At 49.3% G+C, this 14887-nt stretch overlaps 1 protein-coding gene across 3 annotated transcripts in view; it reads left to right on the top strand.

Moving 5' to 3' along the window:
- Positions 1–14887, top strand: part of LOC144128833 (uncharacterized) — a 265849-nt gene that overhangs the window by 169656 nt on the left and 81306 nt on the right. For 2 of the 3 annotated variants that reach the window (XM_077662584.1, XM_077662586.1), the window contains one exon: positions 10–98. The gene's annotated coding sequence lies outside the window, so the exon portion shown is untranslated. Of the gene's footprint in view, positions 1–9; positions 99–6595; positions 7238–14887 lie in introns of those variants that run through there. The other variant, XM_077662585.1, reaches the window with a different exon arrangement.

A 14887-nucleotide genomic window follows, 5' to 3' on the forward strand; every position in this document is an offset into this window, starting at 1 on the left:
GTATTGCAGACGCACTGCTGTCAACCACAGAGACGTAGCAGCTCATCACGGCTATTTACATCTCTACCTCCAGACGTCTAAGCTACTGTCCTGAAAAGGTAAGGGCATTTTCATCATTTCAGCGTGTTCCTGGCTAACGTAGTCTAGTTTCGCCGTTCTTGAGTTCATTTGTCACGTACTGCATGGTGGCGAAATAAATATTATTCTTGTTGTTATTAAGGTTGTTCATAAATCAGATTTTTCTTCCTTGTTTTCCACACCGGTGAATTTGCGTTATGAGCAGGCGTCTCAATTCTTTTCGTGCTGCGAAGCTTACCGGACTCGTAGTAATCAGATGCGTGTATTACAGACCAATATTATTAGCGGCAAACATAAAAGGAATGGATAACGCAACAATGTTATTCCGGTCTTAGTGCATCTTTGTTTATTTCGCCCTTCACCACTTCCCCAGCGACGTCATGGCGTAGTAATCATCGGCTTCGTGGGTGATGAACGTGGAACAGAATCGAATGGAAAGCGTCGCCCAACCTCGGTGCTCTTCTTCTGGCTTAATGTTGGTGGGCCTTCAGAAATGCACGCGCAACCATGCGTGTTTCAAGTACAGGCCTGAAAGCGAGTGGCAAAATGCACGCTTGAGTACCTCGATGAAGACAAAGGAATTCATTAATAATGTTTGAACAGGAACTGCGCAGTTCACAGGGTACTCATTCTTGCGTTTCAGGCGGCTTTATGCGAAGCAGTAAACCGCGTGCTAAAATTTCATAGATGATCCCTTTCGGAACAGACAGGTGAGGTGTCTCTTTCGCCCGTGTCCGTTAGCGAAGTTCAGCGCTGATGCATTGCGAACATTCTCTCTGAATGCACGCTCTCCAGAACCCGTCGAACACTCACGCGATTGAGCCGTCAGCGCGCTATCCGCGGGGAACGTATCGGTCAGCGACACCAAGGACATCGCCGATGATCGCGCGTTCTGAAAGACGCGGCATTCTCTCCGCGGCAAGCACGCGCTGAACGCAAGCGCGCATGCTCTGTACGCCCCGATTGTTCGTGAACGGCGTCCGCTGCAGTCAGCGCGACGTGAGGCGACTTTCGTGCCTTCGGTCAGAAGCGGAGGACACTTTTGATCGATAAAATGCACTTTTTGGGGGTCCTCACACAGACACACACACACGGCCGTGCGCTCATGCATACGGAAACGACAGAAAGAAAAGCAGGCAGGCGACAATGCAGGCGCACGGGGTATACATTCCAAACACACCAAGCACCCACCCCCTCCCCGCCCTCCTCTCTCTCTTTCTCTCTACGACGGAGACGTGGCGCGCAGGGCCAAAGCAGCGAACAGAAGCGCCGAAAAACGCCGCGGGACCCGGAAGGAGACTTTTTCGCCGCAAGAGTTTGGCGGCCTCCGCCGATCCTACAGGGGGGCCCCGATCGCGAGCGCCAGCGCGCGAATTGCATGCCGGGGGTTCGCTTGCGGCACGTGCTCCGAATGCCCGGCGAGGTTCAGGCCCCGCTACGTCGCTGCCGTCCTTCCTCCGTATATAAGGTCGCCGGGGCTTTTTCGAAGCGGGCGAGCGAGCGACGAAAGCGGCGCAACGCTGTTGACGAGCGCCGTGGTCCAACTCCGACCCCCCCCCCCCCCCCCCCTTTGCTGCTCGTATATGGGCAATGGGAGGCTGGAAGGGCTGCGGCCGTGCTCTGAATATTGGGCCCGCTTTGTGTTCGCCCCGGCAGACGAGGCGAGCGGCCTGTGCTGTAGCTTGTTTGACTGGCCGCGACCGCCGCTGCTTGAGTTGCTGCTGTGGCTCGTGGTGGTGGGCGACGCTGTTGCTGCGCCTGCCGGAACTGTCGCGCCCTGGTACTTTGCTTGCCGGCAATGAACGCGGAATTATGAACGCGCCGCTGAATACCGAGAGTCTGGTACGTACACCGGGCGCCCGTTCTCTGCTGTGTGTGTGTGTTTTTTTTTATACGTGGAGAAGGAAAGGAGGAAAGGGCGCAATGGGAACGGCGTGAAGTCGGGCAACAGCTGCTCCACCCGCCTCCCGGTGTGGCTTTTCTTTCACCGTTGCTCGTTAGGAAGGAAGGAAGGCCTGAGACGTTGCTGGCACATACCCACTACGGGGGAGTGGCCAAGACACAGGCGGTTAATTGCTGGATGCAGGAAAATTTTGACGGGAAAAGGAGTGGTAATAGGATGTAGTCTGATAGATTGGAAGACGGAAGGACAGGGGTCCTGTTAACTTTGAGATCGAAGACGGGACAGTGGCTTAATGTGCATAATAGTATACAATGCCTGTAATCTTTCAATGTCGTACTGACTGGGAGCGGGAAAAAGAAGTTAGAGGCTGTTCACCTGAGCTTTTTTTTCTTCTACAAAATAGACTGAGAAGACGACGCCGAGTTCGGGTTTCACATCTAAGCCTACTCACTGTAGTGTTCGCTCATTAATGGTCGAAGGCATAGTTTCTGATTTTTATGAAAGGCGCGAGCTCAGGCTTCTAAAGGTCTCGAGTCCATGCTCGGACTGCGTTCTTGAAATGTTATAGTTAATAATTCAAGGAAACAAAGATATTCACATCGTTTAAACTATGGAACAATGCTACGGCTGGAGTTTCTAACGAGCTCTCCTCTTGCCTCTGCCACGGCGCAATCTGCGGCCATATTTGGTTCTCCATATATAGTTAGAAAACGTCTGGATTTTGACCTTCTCGTCTTGTCTTATTTGAATATTTCGTTGAAGTAGCACTCAATCCTGGCTTCACAGCGAGATGCTCACTTAAACGCAGACTCGTTTATGTGGTATGGCAAAATTCCTGCCCCGTTTTTTAATATGGTCTCGTCTCCTGAAAAGCCGCGCCAATTCTTATTATAACCTACGTCATGCTGGAGAAAAAAAGGTACGCGGATATTAAGCCGGTTTCAGACGGTTGAAACGCAGAAAACCGGCATCGTTTGAAAGAAAATTTATGGGTGCTACGCAGGAATTCACTTTGACCTCTCCCTTGCACATGCTAGCGCATATATATATATATATATATATATATATATATATATATATATATATATATATATATATATATATATATATATATATATATATATATATATATATATATATATATATATATATATATATATATATATATATACCTGCGAACGTGCTAGCAGGCGCAAGCTCGTCATGAAACCAGATGAAGGCTCAGTCTGGTTTAAGGTGCCTCATTTCATTTCCTCAAACTGCAGTCATTCAAATTCTGTTTTAAGTAGTTTAACTTGGTCTGGCTACAATGCTTCTATATTGCGTGCCAGATTCACCCTTTCAATGTAGTAGCTTAACTAAGGTAGCTATTAAAGGTCTGTTGGACGGTTGATGGCGTATTATTTGTTGCTACTTTCTCTGGGTTCTCATGTATCACGCGAACAGGCGCTTAGCGACACGCGCACCCGCACCTCCGAATTCTTTTCCTAAACAGGACCACTGCGTTCCGACACACAGCGCACGCTCGCACGCGAGTCGTACCCCCCCCCCCCCCCCCCCCCCCCCCCCCTTCCTTGTTTTACCGTCTCCTTTGTGATCGACCGCGATTCAGTGATCGACGAGCGCAGAAAGCTCTATTAACTTCCCTTTCAGCCCTCGCCGCGCCGTTCCTCCTCCCATTCGAGAGGCTTGCCCGTGTTTACACGTAAATGAAGCTACTCAGGATAAGGAGGTATTGCGCCGACCATCTCAGGATCGTGACATGTGCAGAGAGAAGATGGAGTGCACAACGCGCCTGCCTTTGTTTTACAGCCGAACCTCAACCGTGGGACGCTCCGGTTGACGTCACCCTATGTGCATAAATTGAAGAACGATGGGATCGATATGACGTGCACTCGATGAGAAAGAAAACGGGCTTTACACGCCACCACTTCAGCAACGTTTTGCGAAAGCTATTTGTGAGGCTGCTGGTTTGCTTTATGGGTGTTTAACGTACCAAAGCGACTCACGCTATGAGGTACGCTGTAGTCGAAGGCTGCGGATAATTTCGACCACCTGGGGTTCTTTAACGTGCACTGACATCGCCTGACATCGTGCACTGACAGTACACGGGACTCTAGCAATTTCGCCTCCATCGAAATGCGACCGCCGCTGCCGGGATGGAACCCGTGTCTTTCGCGTCAGCAGCCAAGCGCCATAACCGCTGAGCCACCGCGGCGGCAGCTGCATTCATACAAATCAGGCATCATAGTCGTGACTTAAGTGTACGCGTCGACTAATATAAAGCAGTACCAAAGGAAGGAAGTTGATGTAGATGTTTTTGGAAGGTGTGAGTTATACCTTCGGTCTGGACATGAGCCGAGCCCTGCGCATGACTCGTGACAGACGTCACGACAGGAATCATGGGAGTTTTTCTGGTAGGTAAAAACCGAAGTTCGATATATTGCATCAGTCAGTCTTAGTTCATAAATTTCGCATTGCTTCTACGCTGTCATTAAAACTAAGAAATCATGGAAGCTAGACCTGTCGTGCGCTAATCTGGATCCTGGTTAATATAGCTGCTCGCAGTCTGGAACGCTCAGTGATCGGCCTGGGTTGCGTATGCTGTAATGTAACCTGCCGGTAAATCACTTATCAACCGTTTGACCTCCAAACAGCGCCCTGAAATGGAGACGGCAGTTTTAATTGCATGCTACATCGCTGCTGCCGCGGTGGCTGAGTGGTTGCGGCGCTCGGCTGCTGGCCCTAAAGACGCGGGTTCGATTCCGGCCGCGGCGGTCGAATTTTCATGGAGTCGAAATTCTAGAGGCCCGTGTACTGTGCGATGTCAGTGCACGTTAAAGAAGCCCAGGTGGTCGAAATTATTCGGAGACCTCCATTACGGCGTCTCTCATAGCCTGAGTCGCTTTGGGACGTTAAACCCCCCGTAAACCATAAGCATCGCTGCTGCGCGTACGAAGTCCGGGTATATAGGTACTCGTCTACGAATGAACCGTCATTACTGCGACCGCTGAGTGTCTTGGGAAAATTCCAAGCCGTGGTGAAGCGAATTGCTTCCTGCGGGCGCGGAACAACGCGGAAGCTACGCGAATGCTGTCGAAGCTTTTATTCGAAAGCTTTCTTTCCGCGATAGCCTTCCTTAACGCAGCACACAGCGTAAATACACTCGATGACGCGAGCTCGGAGTGTCTCATTTCGTGCGGTGCCGACAGGTGTATGGAGCTCTGTTGCATGCTCGCATTGTAAGAAGCCGACGTCAGTGGCTGCGTGTAAGCGGTGTGCAAAGTACATTCTCAGGCAGCGCGACTGCAATATATGTCCCTTTGTCTCTGTTTATCGCGGAGCTTTGCACAACTGCGTCGCAAGCGGCCTCGCGCGAAGAACGTCAAGTGCCGCTCCGTTCCGGAACCAGCTGTTGTTTGGCCTTTTTCGCCGGGGCGATTGAGCTTGCTATTCAGGTTGCGTCCAGAGGGTCGACGAACACAGAAGGCTTGAACATGCACTTCGCAATGCAGGGAAAGTTCCTGGTTGGATGACGTCTCCTGTTGCCTGTCATCATTGATTTTAAATAAGTGTCTGCTGAGTGTGCAAGTTAATAAAAAGTGCGAAAGAGAAGTATCACCGCTGTGTTAGCAAGAGCCAAATGCTTAGCAATAACTACACTTGGTTTGTAATGGTGTGAAGCGTAAATACGCGAACGAAACGACCCGAAGTGGTGTTCGCGAACTGGGCGTTTTCATCCCGTTATTTCTGACGTCAAGAATCGCCGAAGTGATAATGGTTTGGTTTATGGGGGTTTAACGTCCCAAAGCGACTCAGGCTATGAGGGACGCCGTAGTGAAGGGCTCCGGAAATTTCGACCACCTGGGGTTCTTTAACGTGCACTGACATCGCACAGTACACGGGCCTCTAGAATTTCGCCTCCATCGAAATGCGACCGCCGCGGCCGGTATCGAACCCGCGTCTTTCGGGCCAGCAGCCGAGCAACATAACCACTCAGCCACCGCGGCGGTTCTCCGAAGTGATCAATGTATGGCTGATCCTCCTGCCTGGCGTTAACAGCGTTACCACCACTACTAGAGCTGCTTGCCGATTTAAAACTATTACGCCCTGCGATAGATCCCCTGGTGCAACTGTTCGCCTGGAAGAGGATCAATGCAGATTTCTGTACGCGATCTTGTGTTCATGTTTTGTTTTAATTATCCTACCAATAATACGGTCAAGTGCTGAACGCAGTTTCAACCCAGGAGACTCTTTAGCCAGAGGAGCTTCCAGTCACCGGGAGCAAAGCAAAATCGCGCGTGCCAACAGAGCCGCTCAAAGGCTACGGCGGCGGCGGCTCGAACGGGCATCCTGATCTGCCATTCCCCGTATCCACGCTACAGCGCCGCGCGGGTCACCTTCGAAGTTCCTATCCGCAGTTTCTCGCCGAGATGAAAGTTGCCATGAAAAACAGAAGCCCGGAGGGGAAAATAAAACGCAGAAGTGGGCAGCATGCAAAGAGGAGGTGGGCGGAGGAAGCGGCCTCTCGCGGTAATCCGATCTCCGCGCCGCTCTCCTTTCACAGACGCGAGCGACGGAGCCGCTATCTATCGCCGGCCTGGGCCGCGACGATAAGGGCCCGGCCCGATGAATGCGCCCCCACCGAGGACGGACGGGCCTTGGTCCGGCCGCTTGTCAGTTGTGTGTGTATGCGTTCGGCAGCCATGAGTCAGTGTGTGTCGCGGACGCGTTCCCGGGAAGATGTGTCACGAGTTTAAGCTGCCCGCCCTGTGGGATTCTTGCCGTCTTCATCTTCCCCCTCGACCGCTCCATCTCTAGCGACTCCGTGGCACGAGCGCGGACGACGGACACGATCGAGCTTAACGGGCGCCCGCAATCGGCACGCCCTTATCGGCCCTGCCTGCTGTATCGGCCGTTGTCGAGCCTCCTGACGCGGACTCGCTGCCCCCCTTTTTTCCCTTATTCTTCTCGTTCTTCTCTCGACGTTTGTGTCTGCCTCGGAAGCGCTGCGCAAACACCTGCACCCGTCCGGTTCGCGAGAGCCGTCTTCGCTCGTCGTGCTCTCTCTGCGCAGCGTCGGTGTGCGCGCTCCGGCGAGCAAAAGGAATGTGTGGCAGCGCTTTCGGTTGATTGCGTCTGTGTGCCCATCCCCTTCTGTGGGCCCTTCGTCTTACCGCACCATACTGGCGCAGTGACTGAAGCCGCCCTCGAGCTGTATCGTCCACGTGCCTGAGTGGATAACACTTCTTCCAGGTAAGCGATTACGGGTTCGCCGATTAGCCACTGGCCGTACCTAGCTGCCTGCTATTAATAACTGAACCCTGTTAAGTACGTCCCGTTCTCTGCTTCAGGCGTCACCCATGCAGGAGAGGTTTATTTACTCGTGAATGAGGCACGTTTTTTTGCATACTTATCTATGTTGACCGTTTGATAATCACCTGCAGTCGTAATTGGGTGGTATGCACCCTCTCATCTAATTAAAAAGAACCATTGAGGTGCTTCATGACAGAAACATGACATGGTGCACCTTTATGTACGGTTAACGTGGTTTGCGCTGAGGTTTTAAAGAATCACATTTCTTCTGCCCTTTGCGTATGTCGTTGAATAAAACTGGATACGCGTGAAATGAAAAACGCGTTTCTCATTACGAATGCAAATATTGTGAGCAGGAGATGTGAAATGCCGGCACCCTTTACCAGCGACACCGCAAGACAGTAGAGATAGCAGATAGTGCCGGCACTTCGTTTCCTCACGAATCACGGAGGCGACGAAAACATGGCGAAGTTAATTGTTCAAGCGCTGATGACCCACGGGAGTGCCTGAGCCAAATATATTTGGCGATCATCGCACTTGTGTCTTGAAACGGCTTGAAACAGTTGTCTGCGCTTGTAGCAGGTCATCGCAGACTGGAACTCTGAAGCTTGAAGCACGAAGGGAAAAGAAAACGGGTTAAGGTGGATAAGAACTTTCGTCTGGGCAATTTGGTGACCGTTCATGTTGACTTTACAGCGCGAAACAGACAAGGCGCCCGTCCCAGTCGTTCCGTGTCTTTCGCCCTTGTCTGTTTCGAGCTGTGAAGTCCACATGAAGTGTTAAGCTGCCTACTGCTAAGTGAAGCCTTTGAGGTCACGATATGTTCTTAGTGTGGTCTTATTTGAGTTCTCTGAGACCAGTCCACAATACTGGATAAAATTGTGTCGGCATTACTATCGGGGTAATTCGGGTAAAGTATCGTGCTTTCATTTTTACTTGAAAACACTCTCCGTAGGTATGGCAGAGAAAGCGGCGATTAGTTTAATTAGTTGCAAAGTAATGGAGGTTTGTTCGCTTTGATCAGTTCTTCCTCCTGTCTGTCGCTCCAGCTCGCCCTGGCTGGGGCCGAAGCTTCTTCGCTTGTCGTGTCTTCTCCCACATTTGTTCTCTTTGACCAGCTTGCCAGCCGTGACAAGATTTTCCCACGGATATCCCGCGTGGACGCCGATACGTCAATGTCCCTTCACACTGTTGATAAAGATTGTTCGCAGCAGTCCTTTTTTCAATTCGCAACACACTAACGGGTTAGCTAGATCCCAGTTGCACGTACAGTAAGGGTTGAGGTTTACAAAGCTCCTTGTGCCTCTGCATGCGTTAACAGTCGGTGCATGACTGATTGGTGGTGGTTGTTGCTATGAAGGGGGGGGGGGGGGATACTGGTCGCTACGTATGTTGGCCCTTTGGGCATCACTCTTGGGGACCAGGGGAGGGGGATGTAGGGTGGGGGGGGGGGGGGTGGCATGACTAGCTGTCGCCTTAGCTACCGTCCCGCTAACAGTCGTCATTGGTTCGCGGTGCCTATCGTCTCCTTCATCGCCATCGGGTGATGGGCACGGCGATCGGCGGCACTGAAGGCCTGTCAGGCACTCTTCCGTCTCTGCAATGCTTGTGCGATTGGCTCTACTACTCTGACGTACTATGCAAAGTCCTTACTTTCTATACTTCGTTTTTCTTCTGAGCTCTCCTTTATCCTTCTCTTTCATATCCCCCTTATCCCTCTTCCCCAATGCAGGGTAACAAATTCCTCCCCGCCTTTTCTACCCCTACTCTCTCTCTCTCTGTAACTCTTTCTCTTCTTGCTGACGAACGTTCTTTGGGACATACGTGAATGTAACGTGAATGTGGCGCAGAGTGAAGTCACTGATTTCACTTCAGATCCACAAAATACCGAGGTGCGGTAATCAACAAAGGGAGTTCCTGCAATGCAGGGAATGCCGCTCTGCGGTAACGTCATCGGCGCGGCCCATTACAGTAACGCGCCTGCAGCCGCGCCTCTTCAAACGGCGCGCTATAGGATTCGCGTTAACGCCGCAGCCAAGTGCCGTGCGGCGAAGTTTTAAATGCCCTCTCTGCGCGCGCTTCCGCCGAGAAATTTAAATATTTCGTCGTGGAACAGCGGAAAGAAAAAAAACAATTATGGCCTTAAGTGGGACATTAAAAGGGAAGTTAGAATTGCAGTTGCGAAGCACTGCGCAGGGAAGGAGACAAAGTTGCTTACTCGGTCATTCCAGCAATGTGCCAAGTTTCTCTCTCTCTCTCTCGACGCAAATCCGGCGCGTCATTTCGGAAGCTGAATCAATCGCGTGCTCTGGCCAAACAGAGGCGCTATGTCGTCGACCGAAGTAATAACGGAGTCGTGCACGCCGCGAACAGAAGCAAGAAATTGGGGATAAAGGGAAAGAGGGTGCGGCGAAGAAGAGTTTTCCCGGAAAGAGAATTCCAGTTGCATCTAAATGAGACGAAAAACGCTGTTGTCGCCTTTAAGAGCGAGCGAACTGCGCGAATAAAGGGGCCCAGAAGAACTTCATTTCCTTCCCGACCGCGGCGTCTCCATCGCATTCCTTCTCCCGCTGGCTTATTCGGTCGTTCGTTCGTTCAAGAGGCTCACGGCTAAAATTATGGCTGGGGCCCGTTATTCTGCCGGCGCGTTTCAACTGAGAGTTTCGGCGGGGGCTTTTAGCGCGGGTTCAAAGGAGCTACAGCGCCGACGGCTTCATGGAATTACCTCTTCGCGAATGTGCGCCGCGCAGTTCGTCTCTCGGCCGACAGTAGCTTTTTATTGTTTTTGTTTTTCGCTGTTTAATTCTCTCGAGTAGCACATGTGTACGCCTTTTTGGAGTTTTCTCAGCCTTCTGCTCACTCCACTCTCATCCTTATTTATTATATATATTTTTTTAGAAGCGGAAGCCCCGAGTGTCCCTAAATGTTTGAATCGCGAGTGGAATTCCATTACGTCAAGCAGCTGGCGTTCTCTGTACTGTCAGAACGCGCCTTTTGACAGCCGTTGTATTTTTTTTTTCTGCGCGCGCTGAACTGAGGGGGGGGGGGGGGGGGGGGAGCGTGGTTCCGAATCGGGTTCAATAGCGACCCGGCTTGCTCACTTGAACTTGCAGCCGCGAACGAGGCTTCTTGGCCGGTGTTGTTCTTGTTTTGCTTGTTTTTTTTTTCTTCTTTTCTGCGCCTTCGACTTCAAACACTGACCTCTATTGGACGAGCTTTCTGCGCGGCGACAAGTCATCAAAGTTTCCGCGTAACTAAATTTTTCTTCCCATAAAACGAAGCGCGTACGTGAATGCGCGCTTAAAAAATTAAATAGCTTTCTGAATTTCATTAGCAAAGTTCCTCACTGATCTTGATTACCGTTTTTTATTTATTTCTGCATTTCGTTTACACGGCGCAGTGCAACCAAAAAAAATAATTGATGCGTGGCCCTTTGATGACGGCTGCGGGCATGTCGTCGCGATTGCTACGAGCGGTGCAGAGTGATGAGAACGGAACAGCAAACGAAACACGGCCATCCGTCTTCTTGTGGCCCCATCGAGGGCAGCAGGCTCCGGTCATCCTTTGACTATCACGAGTGAACGTAACGAACTTGCGGCTAATGAATTCTCTTTGGAGCCGCGCGCGGCGTGTCGTGCGACTATAGAAACTATACGCCGACAGGGACCTTCAGTTCGACAGTCGAAGGTAAACAGTGCTCGATTCCGATATGCTAATCAGAAAAGACTACACTGAAAGCACGAGCAGGTGACCACGTCGGCCCGACTTATTAAAGTGATATCCTTTATGATATGGAGTCCCTGAAGTTACGAAACTCTTGTGTATACACCTGCATTCTTCCTCAAAGACACCGCGCAGCGGCGTCTGAGCTAAAACCGTTGTCATTTACTCGGGGCCAGGATTCGCAAATGTGTTTTAAGAATGTTTCGAAAAACTGGCTACCTGAGGGGTCGCCAGCCAGTCGTAATCAGCTCTCATTTGCGAAGAGCTTTGTCGACGAGGCCTGTGATTTGCTTAGACCACGTCGACGGCACGGCGTGATTTTGTTTGGACAGATTGCAGAGCTGCACGTCGGCTGTGAAGCATGAATTACGTCACTAGGAACCGCCGCGGGTGCTGCGTTTCGAAGCATGCGGTTCTTGTTTTGAAGGCGTGTGGAACAGCATTCCAGGTTCTGTCCGTCATATATCTTTGCAAATGAAGGGCTTTGTCGATTCCTTATGACGTGTTCAGGAAACTTCTGTTCAGTAATGAAGCAGAAAATAGGGAGCAATATGCATATTCGAAAAAAGCGCTTGAAAACGACGATAGTACGAAGATCCGCAAGGGCGAGCGACAACTCTCAGATTAAAATTTATTCCTTAAAGTACGGGTGTTAATAGAAAAGCATGAAAATAATGAACAAGAAAAAAACAACAGCAAAGCAGCAGTCGTCGCCAGAAAAAAATTCTCCAGCCAGCAGAAGTAAAGAAAAAGAAAGTAAGCTCACTTATTTCGCTGATAACCCAATGTAGACTTTGGCTTACAAAGCATATCAAATATATTACCGCGCCTTCTGAACACTCTTGATCCACAACATGTTCACGTATGGCGATTATTATTAAAACTTCTTAGAAGAATAATTGCCTGGAAATAATTTCCTGTTTGCATATGGTGTACGGGTTTGTGTGAATGAGCATGCTTATTTTTCAACGGACGGCAGTCTGGCTTCTTACTTTTTTTTTCTATACAGGTGTTTATTTATTTTTACTGTATATTATAGCCTATGTATTTCGGTGCATTTTGTGTTGTATTTCTTTCTGTGTGCAGTTAAAAAAATTGCTGTTCTACTCTGCGAATTAGTTTGTATTCTTGATAAGTCGCTGCCCACAAGTGCTATATGTCTGTTTGCCAATGCTACCATGTGTAACCAGTGGTGTAACAGACAGATTGGCAAAGAAGCAACGGCTAAATGCGAGGAATCGCCACTGTAAGTACACTATAATATCCGCGTGAACTGAGCTCCAGCAGAAGTATGCGCATGCGCGTGTATTTCTTTATCTCTTTCCTTCGACAGTTAACGTATTGATTTCTGTCCCCCTTTCCCCGTGCTTTTTTTTTTTTGTAAATACGACTGTCTATAATCTTCTTTCTTCGCGCTGTTTGGTCCTCCTTTTATCTTCCGGTTTCTTGGTTAGCTCTGCACTGAAAACGATAAGGCTTTAGACTGGCTTCCACTTCAGGCAATGTGAAGTGAGCAACTAGGCTTGAAGCTTCCCATCGTGGCGCCGCGTAGCCCTAAACTATAAAACAGGCCTATACGATTCCCTGTGCCGCATATTTTCTTGTTTTAGCTGTAATAACCGTATCACTTAGCTCAGATGCCTGCTTCCAAGCGTCTCTTCAAAATACAGAACTAACTGGAAGCTGTTACCAGGCCTTAAATTCATATCTTTCTCCTTAAGCAGGTAATTTATGAGCGCAGCTTATACAACGACTTTACTGCGCTCATTCGTCCCAGGTTTATAATCTTAAATTAAAGGAAGCAGCCGGTATTTTGGATCCTAGTCTTTTGCTGTTTTTCCTCAAGAGGTCATACACGTGCCTTTATTCGCAGTTAATGCGTTTGCTTTAATTACAGATCAGTGGGGGCAAAAAGTAAAGTTGCTTTCTGTTTTTTCCATGCTCGAAATAGATCACGATTGCCAAATATGCGTTCCAGGAAAACGAGCAATAACTATGGAAACGTCAATTTTTTTTATTTTCTTTCTCTGTCTGTCTTTGGCTCTTGTCTACACTTAATACAGCAGCAGCAGATCTTTCCTATAATCCTGTCTCTATTCGCCGTGCTTTTACGCTTGCTGTTATTACTCCCGCTCCCTCATCAGCACCAACTCCACTAATTGGCGGTGCTAGTGCCTATGCTTTGCTTTTCTCAGAGAACATCAATTGTTTGCCCTCCGTTTGAGCGAGCATGCTCGTGCCCTCTATTTTTTATTTATTTATTTACATGAACAGTAAAGGAGAGGTTGGTGCGGCATAGCGGCTCAGGCTACTCCCCTTCTCTTCATGTGCTTGCAGGTTAGGGACAGACCATCTTTCTCCAACTGGAACAAGGGTGCTGCACTGCTCCGTTATCGGTGCAGCTCTAGTCGCGGTTAAACGGACTCTCAAGGAAGTTGGGGAGGAAAAAAGCTCCGCAAACGGCCTCACGATTTGATTCGGGCATATAGACGTGTTTGCGTAAGTGCAATTATCGCATCCCCCTTCACCTCAGAAAAACAAAAAAGAAAGGAGGGGAGCGAGGGAATAGTGGATACCTGTGGTGGGAGGTCCACATTTATTGGGTGTCCCTGTAGCCGCGGCTGGTGAGCCGGCGGAGCGGGCTGTCGACGTTGCTGGCGAGGCCGGTTGCCGAAAGCGCTCTCTGTTGCACGAGCGAGAGCTTCTAATCTGCACGAGGCAGGTCGCGCCAAGTTCACCTTCATCAACGCCGCTGGAGGGGAGCGAGGGAATTAGGTATAGCTTTTATCACATTTGTGCCTATAAGCGTAAAGAAGGCACCGATGTATTCGTATGCAACAAGGTTTGCGCGTGAGCGACGAAGCGAACAAGCAGTGCTGAAGCTGTAACTCGTAAGCTTATCAGTGACGCGTGATGGTCGACTTCAGTGGAGAAAAAAATTGTGTTGTCTCTCGTAAGATACGTTTTGCCGGTAAATACCGTATATTACAGCACCTTAGCCCACCTACTTCCGCTCTATAGAAGTTACAGATAACAGAATTCCCAGCCTTCACAATATCAAAGGCATACTGTTGTGTTAATGCGCAGCTGCTGTTATCACTGATGGAGGTGATAAATGATAAGGAAGAAAATGAAACCAGGGACAATGTCATCAGTAATCGTGGAGTGCGACCGAAAGCGATCGTTGACTTAAGTATCTTGCATCTGGTGTTATGTCGGTTGCATTTTCTTCCGGTGCAGATAATGGCAAAACGTTGGCTAAATTCTTCGTTACGCCTATGGTACGGCGCGGTCAAATAGCTGCACCTTGATTAATGAGTTTAGCCGTGAGTGCTTCATAGAGATACCATCAGCTTCGCAGTTAGAGTTTTCGTATTTCTTTCTACATAGAACACGCTCCTATCAATGGGCGCGTACTATCAAGATGAAATTAACTACTTGCGGCACAATACAAGCACGAAATATGAACAGTAATTATTGCTCGAGGACTATAAATGCTGTTAGCATTATTAATCATATCTTTAGAGGAGTGCTCATTCCACCTTCAAAAGGGGAAGTGAACCATGCTATTATTTAATCCGTCGCTGTCATGGTCTCCTTCGGCAATACCGTTTAATTTCGTACCCAGGGATGCAACTGACTTTTCACGCTGGGTAAATGCCACAGCGGGTGATTTATGACACCTGGGACGTGTCAGAGAAAAAAGCTACTTCTTTTCTTTTTTTTCTTATTATTATTGTGAACTATTCGCATGCGAGATCAGAATGTGCTTTAAGCCTCAGTTTTACAACTTTTGGAATGATAAAGTTGTCTGGTCGTGTTTTAAAACGCACTAGTGGACGCACAAAGAGGTGTTGAGTGGACATT

The sequence above is a fragment of the Amblyomma americanum genome, chromosome 4, assembly GCF_052857255.1.
Source record: "Amblyomma americanum isolate KBUSLIRL-KWMA chromosome 4, ASM5285725v1, whole genome shotgun sequence".
In the NCBI taxonomy this organism is placed as follows: Eukaryota; Metazoa; Arthropoda; class Arachnida; order Ixodida; family Ixodidae; genus Amblyomma; species Amblyomma americanum.